Below are 16106 nucleotides of genomic sequence, written 5' to 3'. Positions count from 1 at the left end.
TACCACATTTCTAGGAATTGCATCCAAGAAAATGAAAAGCTTTCATGTTTATTCTATTTTTTATAAATCTATCATCTCAACACAATTGGACTTTAAGACATTTCAAACCTGCTGGTCAAAAAAGAAACCTAAGTTTTCAATTAAAAAGACTTTTTTCCTCTCCCAAAAATTATTTTCTACTAGGGAAAAATATGACTCTAAAAGTTCTATCATTGTATAACTAGAAAAAGAAACAATTTGCTGCATGTTCTCAGGTAAAATCCATGTCAAATTGTTTCAAGATAAACTCAGGGCTCTAAGAAATACTGCCTATGAATGACCGCAACAAAAAGTTCCAGGTTACGTGAATGGTGAATTTTTAGCGTTTCTGTATCCATATTTATGTGGATATCAAAGGATCCACTGCATATAACAGAGCATTTACTGAGGGACTTCAATATTATCCACACATTTTGGAAAACTACACGGCAGAGAGGATTCTTGGAAGATAACACTGCTTCAGTGTAGGTTTTTAATTTCTCTAAACCCCCGAATAAGAAAAGAATGACCAAACAACAAACCCAGTAACTTAAGGCCAGCATGAATAATTATTCCCACAAATCCCAAAATACATGGAGTGAAGACAAACTAGCCAAAGATTTGAAACTGCATGGTACCTGCATAGCTGTTGGAGTTAAGAGACAGAAAGCAGTAAGACACTATCTTTGGGGGCCGGAAGCAGAATCCAAGATTAATCACTGTATTTACTGGAAAGCGGGACGAATGTGGCCATGACAGTTTCAACTGCAAGATGTTTAAAGTACAACTCCCCCCTCTAAGAAGGACAGCCTGCAGCACAGAATACCTATTAGCTCTCAAAACTGACCCAGGGAGTCCACATTCAAGGACAGGAGCCCATACTGATGAAAAATGGCTGGGAGGGAATGCAGAGTGAATAAGATAGATTCAACAAAGAGAATTGGGGAAAAAATACCAAGGACAGCATTACTACACTTTAAACACAACATAAAATAATGGCAGAGGGAGGTATGTAGGATACATTACCTCTCCCAAATCTCACTGTAGAAAAATACACTTCACCTGCACATGAACAATCTAACAGGATCAAGGTCATGTTTCTTAGGGAGTTACCATAAGGAAAAAAGGAAAAACATACACAAAGACAATAGAAACATGCCAAAAATAGACCAAATCAGAACAAAACTGTAATCTACTATTCCAAAACTTGAGCAACATCAATAAAATGGAAAATGAAAGAACAGCATAAGTTAGAACAAGAAAAACTCAGAAATCATGCACTGTACTATGAAAATAATTAGAAGTAAGAAAAAAATTCTTGAAATGAATAGTAAACTAGAAACAGCAGAGTGAGTAGATGATGCTTAAGTAAAATAAAAGATGAAAACAGAAGAACGTTCTCCCTGATAGGTGACAACTAACTGAGCACCAGAAAGGAAACCTGTTAAAGTGAAATGAACACTATGAGAAATGGTGACTTGATCAGCCCTTACCCTGACTGTTGATGAACAACTTAATATATTATCCCTCTTAGTATTTTTCTTTTTGTTTGTTCTACTTAATACTTTTGGTTGAATACGTAATCAATACACAATTCTTCTTAAGTGCTGAAACTTAACTGAAAAGTGATCGCTGTTAAATATAAGAGTGGGAATAAGAGAGGGAAGAGATGTGCAATTCGGGACATGCTCAAGCTGACTTACCTCAAACGGAACAGTTAGAAACATACCAGGGGATTCCAATACAATCCCATCAAGGTCGCATGTACCAATGCCATCTCACTAGTCCCAGTGATCAATTTCTGTTCACAATTGATCATAATGATAGGACTAAGACCCAAAGGGATCACATAAACAAGAATAGTGTCTGCAAATACTAGCTGATAGAATAAAAAAGGGAGAGAACGATCCAACATGGGAAGCAAGATATGCAGCAGACTCATAGAATGGCAGATGTCCTAAACAGAACTCTGGCCTCAGAAACAGCCCTTAAGGCATGCAGATCTGGCTGAAAAGCCCATGAGAGTATTTCAGGCATGGAAAGCCAAGACACTCTGGCAAAAAAAAAAAAAAAAAAAAAAAAAAAAAAAAAAAAAAAACAAAACCAAAAACAAAACCTAAATGAAAGATCTCCGTGAGTGAGAGTGAGATCCCAGTGGAAAGAACTGGTCATCAAAGAAGGAGGTACTTTTCTCTGAAGGGAGGAGAGAACTTCCACTTTGACCATGGCCTCGTCTAAATATGATCAGAGTCGGTGAACTCAGGGGGCTTCCATAGCCTTGGCAGCTCATGACAAGAGCCTAGGGTAATTACTGATGCCATAAACAAGAGTGTCAATTGGTTAAGTCAACAACAGGAGTCACTGTGCACTTACTCCTCATGTAGGATCCCTGTCCTTAATGTGCTGTACATTGAGATTTAATGCTATAACTAGTACTCAAACAGTAGTTTTCACTTTATGTTTCTGTGTGGGAGCAAACTGTTGAAATCTTTACTTAATGTATGCTAAACTGATTTTCTGTATATAAACAGAATTGAAAATGAATCTTGATGTGCATGGAAGGGGAGAGAGAGCGGGAAAGGGGAGGGTTGCGGGTGGGAGGGACGATATGGGGGGGAAACCATTGTAATCCATAAGCTGTACTTTGCAAATTTATTTTCATTAAATAAAAGTTTAAAAAAATCTTTATAAATAAAATGAATTAATCAATAAAAAATAAATAAATAAAATGAAGGAATAGGAAAAAAAAAGTAAAGAAACCATGAATAAAAGCAGATGAATGCCAAAACAATAAAACATGAAAAATACTAAATCCAGTAATCCCAGAAAGCCTTCCTGAAATAAAAGATGTAAAATTATATGCTTTAAGTACACACATTACTGAGAATACTAACTGATATTAACTAACACTAGCACAGGTTTAGGTAAATATGACTTGTGAAAAGTAAAGTAAGGAAAAATTTCTTGGGTCCCTAAGAAATCTGTTTTAAAATTTGTAGTCTGCATAGCCCAGGTTTCTTCTGTTTTATATTGTATTTTTTTTTTTTTTGACAGGCAGAGTGGACAGTGAGAGAGAGAGACAGAGAGAAAGGTCTTCCTTTTGCCGTTGGTTCACCCCGCAATGGCCACTGCGGCTGGCACGCTGTGGCCGGTGCACTGGGCTGAACTGAAGGCAGGAGCCAGGTGTTTCTCCTGGTCTCCCATGTGGGTGCAGGGCCCAAGCACTTGGGCCATCCTCCACTGCACTCCCGGGCCAAAGCAGAGAGCTGGACTGGAAGAGGGGCAACCAGGACAGAATCCGGCACCCTGACCAGGACTAGAATCCCGTATGCCAGCGCCGCAGGCGGAGGATTAGCCTAGTGAGCCGCGGCGCCAGCCTTATATTGTATTTTAAAATGTGAAAAATGTAATAGAGAATGGGGGATCCAAAAGACACCATGAGAGACTATCAGAATTCAAAAAAGAGTTTGGTAAAGGGAAAGGATATAAAATGAACACACAAAAATCTACAGTCCTTGTATACACAGAAAATGCCATGGCTGAGAGGGAGCAGGAAATGGAAGGGTTGCAGGTAGGAGGGAAATTATGGGGGTGGGGGAGCCATTGTAATCCATAAACTGTACTTTGGAAATTTATATTTATTAAATAAATGTTAAAAAAAAAGAAAATGCCATGGCTGAGAAAAAATGTCTAAAATCAATCCCATTCACAATAGCTAAAAACAATTAACTACCATGGAATAAATTTAACAAAGGATGTCAAAGTTGTCTATGATGAAAATTATAAAACATTAAAGAAAGAAATAGATGACATTAAAAATGGAAAAATCTTCCATGTTCATGGATTGGAAGAATCAATATTATCAAAATGCCCATACTACCTACAGCAATTTATAAATTCAATGTGATCACAATGAAAATATCAATGACATTATTCTCATATCTAGAAAAACTGATGCTGAAATTCATATGGAAGCACAAGAGATTTCCAATAGCTAAAGCAATCTTATACAACTAAAACAAAGCTGGAGGCATCACAATACCAGATTTCAAGACACACTACAGGGCAGTTATAATCAAAACAACCTGGTACTGGTACAAAAGCAGACATGTAGAATAATGAAACAGAATAGAAACTCCAGAAATTAATACATGCAACTATAACCAATTTATCTTTGACAAAGGAGCTGAAATCAATCCGTGGAGCAAGGATAGTCTCTTCAACAAATTTTGCTGGGAAAACAGGATCTCTACATGCAGAAGTATGAAACTAGAGCAGTATCTTACACCTTACACAAAAGTCCACTCAAAATGGATTGAAGGCCTAAATCTATGACCCAATACCATCAACTTACTAGAGAACACTGGGGAAACTCTCCAAAATATTGGAATAGGCAAAGACCTCTTGGAAAATGCCCCAGAAGCTCAGGCAATCAAAACCAAAATTGACAAATGGATTACATCAAGCAGAGAAGTTTCTGTACTATGAAAGAAACACTTAGCAAAGAGAAGAGGCAACTGGCAGAACCGGAAAAATTATTTGCAAACTATGCAACTGATAAAGGGTTAACATCTAGAATATATAAAGAGCTCAAGAAACTCAACAACACAAACAATCTATTAAATTGTCAAAGGACTTGAATAGGCATTTTTAATAGAGGAAATTCAAATGGACAACAGACACTTGAAAAAATGCTCAGTGTGACTGACTAGGCATCAGAGAAATATAAATCAAAACCACAATGAGGTTTCACCTCACTCTAGTTAGAACAGCTCTAATATAGAAATCAACAAACAACAAAATGCTGGTGAGGATGTGGGGAATAAGGTACCCTAATCCACTACGGGTGGGAATGTAAACTGGTGCAGCCACTGTGGAAGAGAGAATGAAGCTACCTCAGAATATGGATATACCATATGATCCAGCCATCTCAGTCTTGGAAATGTACCCAAACCAAAAGAAATCAGCACATGAAAGAGTCATCTATACTCCCATGTTCACTGCAGCTCAATTCACAATAGCTAAGATATGGAATCAACCCAGATGTCCATCAACTGTTGATTTAATAAAGAAATTATGGTATATTTACACTATGGAGTACTACTCAGTTGTTAAAAAAAATGAAATCCTGTCTTTTGCAACAAGTTAGATGCAACTGGAAATTATACTTGGTGAAATAAGCCAGGCCCAAAAAGACAGATACCATGGATTTTCCCTGATCTGAAGTAATTGAAGTGTAATATATTGGAGTGAAATGGACATTTTGATATTTGATGATTGTTTACAATGTTGTCTCTTCTGTTGAGTAACAGTGTTTTCTTCTTCATACTATTTCTTGAACTCTTTTATTTAGTGTGGTGTTAACTTTATGATCATTAAGTAAACTGAAAGTAGATCTTTGTAAAAATTAAGAGTGGGAATGGAGAGAGGGAAGAGAAAGAAGGGTTGGAGCATGTGTGGGAGGGAGGATAGGATGGGAAATATCACTGTGTTCCTAAATCTGTATATATATGAAATACATGAAACTTGTACAACTTATAATGAAAAAAATTTTAAAATAATAAAATGTAAAAATAAAAAAAATATTTGGCTTATAAGGGAAGGAAAATTAAGTATTTATTAGCCTTTTCAATGCCAGAAATAGTCTAGAAAAATTAATCTGTGTGCCAAGGATTTTTTTGTAATCTACTAAAACAGATTTTTAGATTCAAATGACATTGGTAAACTCCTGTCAGCGTACAAGAAGTCAAGGGTTATTGTCCCCCTGAGCCCTCATTAAGTACTATGGTTTCGAAGCTCTTTGTCCACTAAGAATTCAAGTATGGAGAGTTTAGTCCCAGGTCTGGTGATATAAGAGGTGATATAACCTTTAAGAGTCAGAGCCTAGTGGGAAGAAGTTAGGTCATCAGGGACATGACCCTCAGAAGGGAATAATGCTGGTACCTTGAGTGAGTTAGCTCACACAAAAGTGAGTTGTCATAAAAAGAGAAAGACTGGCTCCTCCCTAGTCTCTGGCTTCCTGTCCCACACATGACTGGCCCTCCCACACATGCTCCCATTCATGATACTATCTGCCATGTTGAGATTCTGCCAAGGGGATCCCTTCTAGAGGGCAAACAGATGGACCTACCCAATCTTGGACTTCCAGTCTTCTAATCTGTGAATTCCATAAACCTTTCCATAAACCTTTCTTTCTTTATAAAGTATCCAGCTTTAGGTATTTTATTATACCAACAAAATACATACATACATATATATGTGTGTGTATATATATATATATATATATATATATAATGAATCTACAAGATAACAACTTTCAGACACCTAAAATGAATGGGGAGATACTGACATAAAGGTTAGAGATCCATAAACCAACAGCTAACTATAGTGTTAACATTTAATGAGTCTTAATAATAAAGACTCTTAATGAGATGGTATGAATGCTTATATTCTCAGACAATGTAGGTATAGAACAATTATTTAAAAATGGAAAGAAGAGAGAAAGCAAAAGCATTATAATGCTAATGACTGTAATTATATTGCTTTTAGTATCAGAATTCCCACTCTGAGACAACTGAATGTGCAGTATTAGATTGAACAAATGAACACAATGAATCCTATTAGTCTCCATGCCCTTGAGTACCAGTATCCTATGTGAGAAACAAAGGGCATATAGATGCAATAAGAAAAATCCCTGTAGTCTTGAATTTGAATGGGAATAACAAGATCAATCTGAACTTGGGTTAGGTGGTCATCAATGCAAAGAAGAAAAAAAAATATAGAATCAAGGATAGAAAATGGAACTACTCTTTTAAATAAGAGGATCTAGGAAGATTACCCTTAAAAAGAGACTGAATGATGTGAGGTCATAGGCCAGGTCACACCCAGAACACAGCAATCTCAGGAAGGTAAAACCACCCTGAAGCATAATATTGGGCACTTTCATCTCAAAGCCATATTTCTATGCCTCAAACTGCAGTGCACTAGACCACTATGTCACTTATAGACATAGCTGACATTCATTAAGACAAAAGAAATCACTCAGAGACTACTCCTAGGCTCACCTATAACCAAAGCTAAAGCAACAAGCCAAGTAACATCCTGCATTCTAGCTAAACCATAAACTGTTTTCCAATAAAACCTACTCCATAAAAAAGAAGGAGCGAAAACACCAGATGGGAAGATGTCACTGTAGGGACACAGAAGATACCAAGAAGCAAGTTAACAAGATGTCTCAAAAAGAACACACTACTCCTACAGAATTAGATCCTGAACTGAAGGAAATCTATGAAATTACAGATATAGAATTCAAAATAATGATTATAAAAAATTCAATGGGCTACAAGACGATACAGATAGATTAAAGAAAGGAGGAAATTGATGAATGACATGAATGAAAATATTACTAAAGACATAGAACCCATTAAAAATAACCAAACATAAATTTTTGAGGTGAAATTTTCGATCAGTGAGATAAAAACATAATTGACAGATTTAACAGCAGAATAGACCAAGTGAAGGAAAGAATTTCTTCATCACTGAAAAGCATTTTAAAATAATCCAACCAAACAAAAATACAAAGAAAGGAATTAAAATGAATAAAGTCTATGTGAGATATGGGATATCATTAAATCACCAAATATTCGCATTATAGGTATTCCTGAAGGAGAAGAAAAGGAAAAAGGCATTGAGAACCTGCTTAATGAAATAAAAGTTGAAAATTCCCCAGGTCCTGAAAGACACATGGACATCCATATACAAGAAGCTCAAAGAACTCCAAGCAGACTCAACCAAAAAAGGTCTCTTCCCAGCACACTGTCATCAAATTGTCAAAAGTGAAAGGACAGAATCCTAGAGACAGTAAGAAAAAAAAGTGTCAAGTTAAATACAAATGAAAAACTATTAGATTATAATCAGATTTCTTTTAAAAAATGTACTTATTTAATTATTTAAAAGGCAGAGTTACAGGAGGCAGAGGGCAGGAGGAGGGGGAGAGAGAGAGAGAGAATATGAATGAGAGAGAGGTCCTCCTTCCACTGGTTCACTCCCCAAAAGGCTGCAGCAGCCAGAGCTGTGCTGATCTGAAGCAAGGAGCCAGGAGTCTCCTCCAGGTTTCCCATGTGGGTTCAGGGGCCCAAGGACCTGGGTCATCCTCAACTGCTTTCCCAGGCCACAGCAGAGAGCTATATTGGAAGTATAGCAGCTTGAACTGGAACTGGCACCCACACGGGATGCTTGCACTGCAGGGAGCAACCTCAACAGCTACACCACAGTGTCGGCCCCAGACTTCTTTTTTTAAAGATTTATTTTACTTATCTGAATGCAGAGAGAGAGAGAGAGAGAGAGAGGTAAATCATGGCGGGAGCTGGGCGATGCCAAAGCCAAGAGTCAGGAGTTTCCTCTGGGTCTCCAATAGGGGTGCAGGAACCCAAGCGCTTGGACCATCCTTTACTACTTTCCCAGGAGCATTATCAGACAGATGGATCTGAAGTGGAGCAGCCAAGACACAAACTGGTGCCTTAATGGATGCTGGTGCATCAGGCAGCAGCTTAGCACTCTATAACCAGAGTGCTGGCCCAACAGCAGACTTCTCAGTGGAAATCCTACAAGTTAGAAGACAGTGGAATAATGTATTAAAGTTAACAGAAAAAAACTTCAAACCAAAAATATTGTATCCAGCAAAGTTATCCATTAATTTGAAGGGGAAATAAAACATTTTCCAGATAACCCAAAACTGTGAGAATTTACCACCACCAGACCAAGCCTTACAAGCAATTCTGAAAGGCATCCTACATTAGATGAAAACATATAATACCACCAAATTCACTAACAGAGTAGGTAGACTCATTCTCCAATCAACAAAATGACAGGTCTTAGTTCTTTATCTATCAATACTAATCTTGAATGTAAATGAATTAAATTTAACAACCAAAAGACTTAGGTTGACTAAATGGATTTTAAAAATCATGAACCTACTACATGCTGCCTATGAAAAACTCACTGCACGAAGATACACACCAACTGAAAGTGAAGGGTTGGAAAAAGCTATGACAGACAAATGGAAACCAACAGCAAGCAAGTGTAGCTATCCTGATATTAGATAAAACAGGATTTAAATAAAAAATTGTAAAAAGGAATAAGGAAAGACATTGTATTTTGATAAAAGCTTCAATTCATCAAGAAGACCTAATAATCATAAATACATATGTACCCGGCCGGCACCGCGGCTCACTAGGCTAATCCTCTGCCTGCAGCGCCGGCACACCGGGTTTTAGTCCCGGTTGGGGCACCAAATTCTGCCCTGGTTGCTCCTCTTTCAGTCCAGCTCTCTGCTGTGGCCCAGGAGTGCAGTAGAGGATGGCCCAGGTCCTTAGGCCATACACCCACATGGGAGACCAGGAGGAAGCACCTGGCTCCTGGCTTTGGATTAGCGCAATGCACCAGCTGTAGTGGCCATTGTGGGGGTGAACCAACAGAAAAAGGAAGACCTTTCTCTCTGTCTCTCTCACTTTCACTGTCTAACTCTGCCTGTCAAAATAAATAAATAAATAAATATGCACCCAACACAACTCCAGATACATACAGAAAATACTATTAGATCTAAAGAGAGAGACTCCAATACAATAACAGTGGGTGACTTCAACAAATCACTCTCATCAATGGAGATATCATTCAGACAAAAAATTAATAAAGAAACATCTGAGCTGAAACATACTTTCAAGTGAATGGACCTAACAGAAATTTATAGGACATTTTACCCAACAGCTATAGAATAAACATTCTCCTTATGAGCACATGGAATATTTTCTAGGATAGAACACACATTAGACCACAAGTCAAGTCTCAGCAAATTTAAAAACACTGAAATCATACCATGTATCTTCTCATACCATAAAGGAATAAAATAAAACTAGAAATCAAAAATAATAACATTCATAAATACTTAGAAATTAAATGACATGCTACTGAATGATCAATGGGTCATTGAAGAAATTAAAAGGTAATCAAAAACTTTCTTGAAACATGTCAATGAAAACACAACATATCAAAATCTGTAGATACAGCAAAATCAGTATAAAGAATGTTTACGTCGGCGCCGCAGCTCACTAGACTAATCCTCCCTCTTGCACCACCAGCACACTGGGTTCTAGTCCCGCTCGGGGAGCCGGATTCTGTCCTGGTTGCCCCTCTTCCAGGCCAGCTCTCTGCTGTGGCCCGGGAGTGCAGTGGAGGATGGCCCAAGTGCTTGGGCCCTGCACCCCATGGGAGACCAGGATGAGCACCTGGCTCCTGCCATCGGATCAGCGCGGTGTGCCGGCCGCAGCGTGCCGGCCGCGGCAGCCATAGGAGGGTGAACCAACGGCAAAGGAAGACCTTTCTCTCTGTCTCTCTCTCTCACTGTCCACTCTGCCTGTCAAAAAAAAAAAAAAAAAAGAATGTTTACAACATTAAGTCCTTACATTAAAAAAGAGAAATGTCTCAAATTAAAGATCTATTGATATATCTTGAAAACTTAGAAAACAAGAACAAACCAACCCCAAATCAGCAGGAGGCATGAAATAATAATGATCTGAGCAGAAATAAATGAAATTGAAACTATAAAACAAAAGATCAACAAAGCGAAAAATTGTTTTTTGAAAAGATAAACAAAATGGCTTAACTTAGCCAGACCAACAAAGAAAAACTCAAATAAATAAAATTATTGATGAAAAGAGACATTACAACCAACATCACTGAAAAACAAATGGCAATAAGAAACTGCTAAGAAGAATTATATGCTAATAAACTGGAAAACCTTGAAAAGAATGCACAAATTCCTGGATTCATATAACCTACCAGGATTAAATCAAGAATATATAGACAACCTAAACAGACCCAAAACAAGAAATATGATTGAAGCAGTAATCAAAAATATTGTACATCTATTTCAGTTTCGGCAACTTTTACAGATGTAAAGATTTAATTGATTAACCTTTCTAACCAGTTTTTCCATCCTTGTTCAATGATGTACGGGGCAATTAGAAATAATTTCAGGGGCCAGCACTGTGGCACAGCGGGTTAACGCCCTGGCCTGAGGTGCCAGCATCCCATATGGGTGCCGGTTCTAGTCCCAGCTGCTCCTCTTCTGATCCAGCCTGGGAAAGCAGTAGAAGATGGCCCAAGTCCTTGGGCCCCTGCACCCACATGGGAGACCTGGAAGAATCTCCTGGCTTCAAATTGGCGCAGCTCTGGCTGTTGTGGCTATCTGGGGAGTGAACCAGTGGATGGAAGATCTGGAAGACCTCTCTGTCTGTCTCTACGTCTCTCTGTAACTCTGTCTTTAAAATAAATAAAATAAATCTTAAAAAAAAAAATATTGCATCAAGGAAAAGTCTGGGACCTGATGGCTTTAATGCTGAATTCTACAAAACAAAGAGGAAGTTACTCCAATACTCTTCAAAGTATTCCAAAATATTGAACAGGATGGGACTCTAGCAAACTCTTTTTATGAAGCCAACATTACATTGATACCAAAATCAAACAAAGATATAACACAACAGGAAAACTGTGACCTATACCCTTAATGAACATAGATGTAAGCCTTCTTAATAAAACACTAGCAAGTTGAATCAAAAACATTAGAAAGGTCATATATAAATATTAAGTGTTATTTAATCCCAGAAGTGCAAGGATGGATCAACATTCACAAATCAGTAAACATCATAAATCACATCAATAGAATGAAGAACAAAAACCATGTGGTCATCTCGATAGACACAGATAAGCATTTGATAAGATTCAACATCCCTTCATGATAAAAACCCACCACAAATTAGGCACAGAAGGAACATTCCTCAAAGTTATAAAGACTATGTATCACAAACCAACAGCCAATGTCATACTGAATAGAGACAATCTGAAAACATTTCCCCTCAGATCTAGAGTAAGACAACAATGTCCACTATTATCACTGTTATTCAATATAGTCCTGGATGTTTTAGTGAGAGCAATTAGGGAAGAGAAAGAAATAAAGGGCATCATAATTAGGAAAGAGGAAGTCAAATTATCCATGTTTGCAGATGGCATGATGTTGTGCATGGAAAAACCTAAACACTTCACCAAAAAGCTGTTAGAATTGATAAACCAATTCAGTAAAGTTACAGGTTACAAAATAAACATACAAAAAATAGACTTTTGTATGCTAATAATTAACTCAAAAAAAGAGAAATCAAGAAAGACACCTCATTCACAATAGCCACAAAAAAAGCAAGTGTTTAGGAATAAGTTTAACCAAAGTTGTGAAATATCTCTACAGTGAAAACTGTCAAACACTGATGGAAGACACCATTAAGGACAAAAAGAAATGGAAAGATATTCCTTGCTCATGGATCAGAAGAATCAATATCATTAGAATGTCTATATTACTTAGGGTAATCTACAGAGTCAATACAATCCAGATCAAAATATCAATGAGATTATTTAGAGAATTAGAAAAACCAATCCTAAAATTCATATTGAATCAAAAAAAGAACCAGAATAGCCAACGCAATACTGAACAAGAGAAATCAAGATAGAGGCATCATAATACCTGACGTCAAAACATACTACAAAGCTAAAGTAATTAAAACAGCATGGTACTGGCATAAAAATCAATATATCAATCAATGGAACATAATAGAGAGCCCAGAAATTAATCCACATATATAAGCCAACTAATTATTTTTATTTATTTATTTTTTTGACAGGCAGAGTGGACAGTGAGAGAGAGAGACAGAGAGAAAGGTCTTCCTTTGCCGTTGGTTCACCCTCCTATGGCTGCCGCGGCCGGCACGCTGCGGCCGGCACACCGCGCTGATCCGATGGCAGGAGCCAGGTGCTCATCCTGGTCTCCCATGGGGTGCAGGGCCCAAGCACTTGGGCCATCCTCCACTGCACTCCCGGGCCACAGCAGAGAGCTGGCCTGGAAGAGGGGCAACCAGGACAGAATCCGGCTCCCCGAGCGGGACTAGAACCCAGTGTGCTGGTGGTGCAAGAGGGAGGATTAGTCTAGTGAGCCGTGGCACTGGCTAAGCCAACTAATTTTTGACAAAAGTGCTCAGATCATTCAGTGGAGTAAGGATAGTATCTTCAACAAATGGTGCTGGCAAAACTAGATGTATATACGTAGAATAAAATAGATCCATACCTCTTACCATATATAAAAATCAACTCCAGATGGATCAAAGACCTAAATTTAAGACCTGAGACTATGAAGTTGCTAGGAGAAAATGTAGGGGAAACACACCAAGACATTGGTGAAGGGAACAACTTCTTGGAAAGGACCACCAAAGCACAGGCAACAAAAGCAAAACTAAACAAATGGGACTATATCAAACTCAGAAACTTTTGCACAGCAAAGGAGACAATCAACATAGTAAGAGACAGCCAACAGAATGGGAAAAAAATATTTGCAAAAAACCTACCTGACAAATGATTAATATCCTGAATATATTAGCAACTTAACAAACTCAACAACAACAAAAATACAACCCAGCTGAGAAATGGGCAAAGGACGTCAATAGGCAGTTTTCAAAAGAAGAAATACAAGGGATAGGTGCTGTGGTGTAGTAGGCTGAGCCTCCCCTGCAGCATTGGCATCACTCATGGGTGCTGGTTCGTGTCCCAGCTGCTCCTCTTCTGATCTAGCTCTCTGCTTATTGCCTGGGATAGCAGTAGAAGATGACTCAAATGCTTGGGCCCCTGCACCAACATGACAGAATTGTGGCCGTTTGGGGAATGAATCAGTTGACAGAAGACCTTTTTCTGTCTCACCCTCTCTCTGTCTATAATTCTGCCTCTCAAATAAATAAAATCTTAAAAAAAAAGAAGAAATACAAATGGCCAACAAATACATTAAAAAATGCTCAACATCACTAGCCATCAGGAAAATGCAAATTGAAACCAAAATATCACTTTACCCCTGTCAAGAGAGGCTAAAATCCAAAACACAGAGAGTAACAAATGATATCAAGGATATGGACAAAGGGGAACACTTACACTGTTGGTGGGAATGTAAATTAGAGCAACTACTTTGGAAAACATTGTACAGAATACTTAAAAAACTAGAAGAGACTTGCAACAAGATTCCAGCAATCCCACTTCTGGGCATATACTCAAAAGACAAGAACAACTTGTAGAAAAGAGATACCTGCACCACCATGTTTATAGCAGCACTGTTCACAATAGCCAAAATTTGGAATCAAATGGTATATTTTTTTCCAGCCTTTCACTTTCAGGGCCTCAGAATCAGCCCTTAAGGCATTCGGATATGGCTGAAGAGCCCATAAGAGTATTTTAGGCATGGAAAGCCAAGACACCCTGGAAAAAAAAAAAAAAAGGAAGACCTAAACTGAAGATCTCTGCGAGTGAGATCCCAGTGGAAAGAACGGGGCCATCAAAGAAGGAGGTACCTTTCTCTGAAGGGAGGAGAGAACTTCCACTTTGACTATGACCCTGTTGGAATAAGACCGAAGTCGGTGAACTCAAAAGGCTTCCCTAGCCTTGGCAACTCATGACTTGGGAGATTACTGACGCCATAAACAAGAGTGTCAAATTGTGTCAACAACAGGAGACACTGTGTACTTACTCCTCATGTAGGATCTCTGTCCTCAATGTGTTGTCCAATGTGAAGTAATGCTATAACTAGTACTGAAACAGTATTTTACACTTTGTGTTTCTGTGTGGGTGCAAACTGATGAAATCTTTACTTAATATATACTAAATATATACTAAATCAATATATATACTAAATATATACTAAATCAATCTTCTAATTATAAAGATAATTGAAAATGAATCTTGATGTGAATGGGATGGGAGAGGGAGCGGGAGATGGGAGGGGTGTGAGTGGGAGGGAAATTATGGGGGGGCAAGCCATTGTAATCCATTAACTGTACTTTGAAAATTTATATTTACTAAATACAAAAATAAAAAAATGAAAAAAACAAAAAATACATGCATATATAATGGGATATTATTCAGCTGTAAAAAATTCTATTTTTTTAACTTTTATTTAATGAATATAAATTTCCAAAGTACGGCTTATATATTACAATGGCTTCCCCCCCATAACGTGCCTCCCACCCGCAACCCTCCCCTTTCCCAATCCCTCTCCCCTTCCAATCACATCAAGATTCATTTTCGATTCTCTTTATCTACAGAAGATCAGTTTAGCATACATTAAGTAAAGATTTCAACAGTTTGCTCCCACACAGAAACATAAAGTGAAAAATAATAGATGATTTTTTAAATGATGATGAAATCAGATCAGACCTATTGTCATGTTTAATCCCAGTGAGAGTCAAGTTGGGAATTGATAATTTCTTCTTTTTTTTTTTTTACAGAAGATCAGTTTAGTATACATTAAGTAAAGATTTCAACAGTTTGCACCCCCATAGAAACACAAAGTGAAATATACTGTTTGAGTACTCTTTATAGCATTAAGTCTCAATGTACAGCACATTAAGGACAGAGATCCTACATGAAGAGTAAGTGCACAGTGACTCCTGTTGTTGACTTTACAAATTGACACTCCTGTCTATGGCATCAGTAATCTCCCTATGCTCCAGTCATGAGTTTCCAAGGCTATGGAAGCCGCTTGAGTTCTCCGACTCTTATCTTGTTTAGACAAGGTCATATTCAAAGTGGAGGTTCTCTCCTCCCTTCAGAGAAAGGTACCTCCTTCTTTGAAGACCTGTTCTTTCCACTGGGATCTCACTCGCGGAGATCTTTCATTTAGTTTTTTTTTTTTTTTTTTTTTTTTTTTTTTGCCAGAGTGTCTTGGCTTTCCATGCCTGAAATACTCTCATGGGCTTTTCAGCCAGATCGGAATGCCTTAAGGGGTGATTCTGAGGCCAGAGTGCTGTTTAGGATATCCGCCATTCTATATATACATGCATATATAATGGGATATTATTCAGCTGTAAAAAATTCTTAAAATTTTATCATTTGCATCAAAATGTATGTAATCGAAGGACATCATGTTGAGTGAAATAAGCCAGACACAGAAAGGCAGATACCGCATATTCTCACTTATATGTGGGAGCAAATGTAAAATAAAATAAAAAGAT

At 37.8% G+C, this 16106-nt stretch overlaps 1 long non-coding RNA gene across 11 annotated transcripts in view; it reads right to left on the bottom strand.

The window, feature by feature from the left end:
- Nucleotides 1–16106, bottom strand: part of LOC103350790 (uncharacterized) — a 772648-nt gene that overhangs the window by 246636 nt on the left and 509906 nt on the right. Inside the window, exon 15 of one of the 11 annotated variants that reach the window (XR_011378438.1) lies at nt 2785–8621. The exons of the other annotated variants lie outside the window; for them this stretch is intronic. This is a non-coding gene — a long non-coding RNA (uncharacterized lncRNA). Of the gene's footprint in view, nt 1–2784; nt 8622–16106 lie in introns of those variants that run through there. 11 annotated transcript variants of the gene reach the window in all.

This window comes from Oryctolagus cuniculus, chromosome 8, assembly GCF_964237555.1.
Source record: "Oryctolagus cuniculus chromosome 8, mOryCun1.1, whole genome shotgun sequence".
In the NCBI taxonomy this organism is placed as follows: domain Eukaryota; kingdom Metazoa; phylum Chordata; class Mammalia; order Lagomorpha; family Leporidae; genus Oryctolagus; species Oryctolagus cuniculus.
Note: the sequence above shows the minus strand (reverse complement) of the source record. Positions and strands in the feature narration are given on the sequence as shown.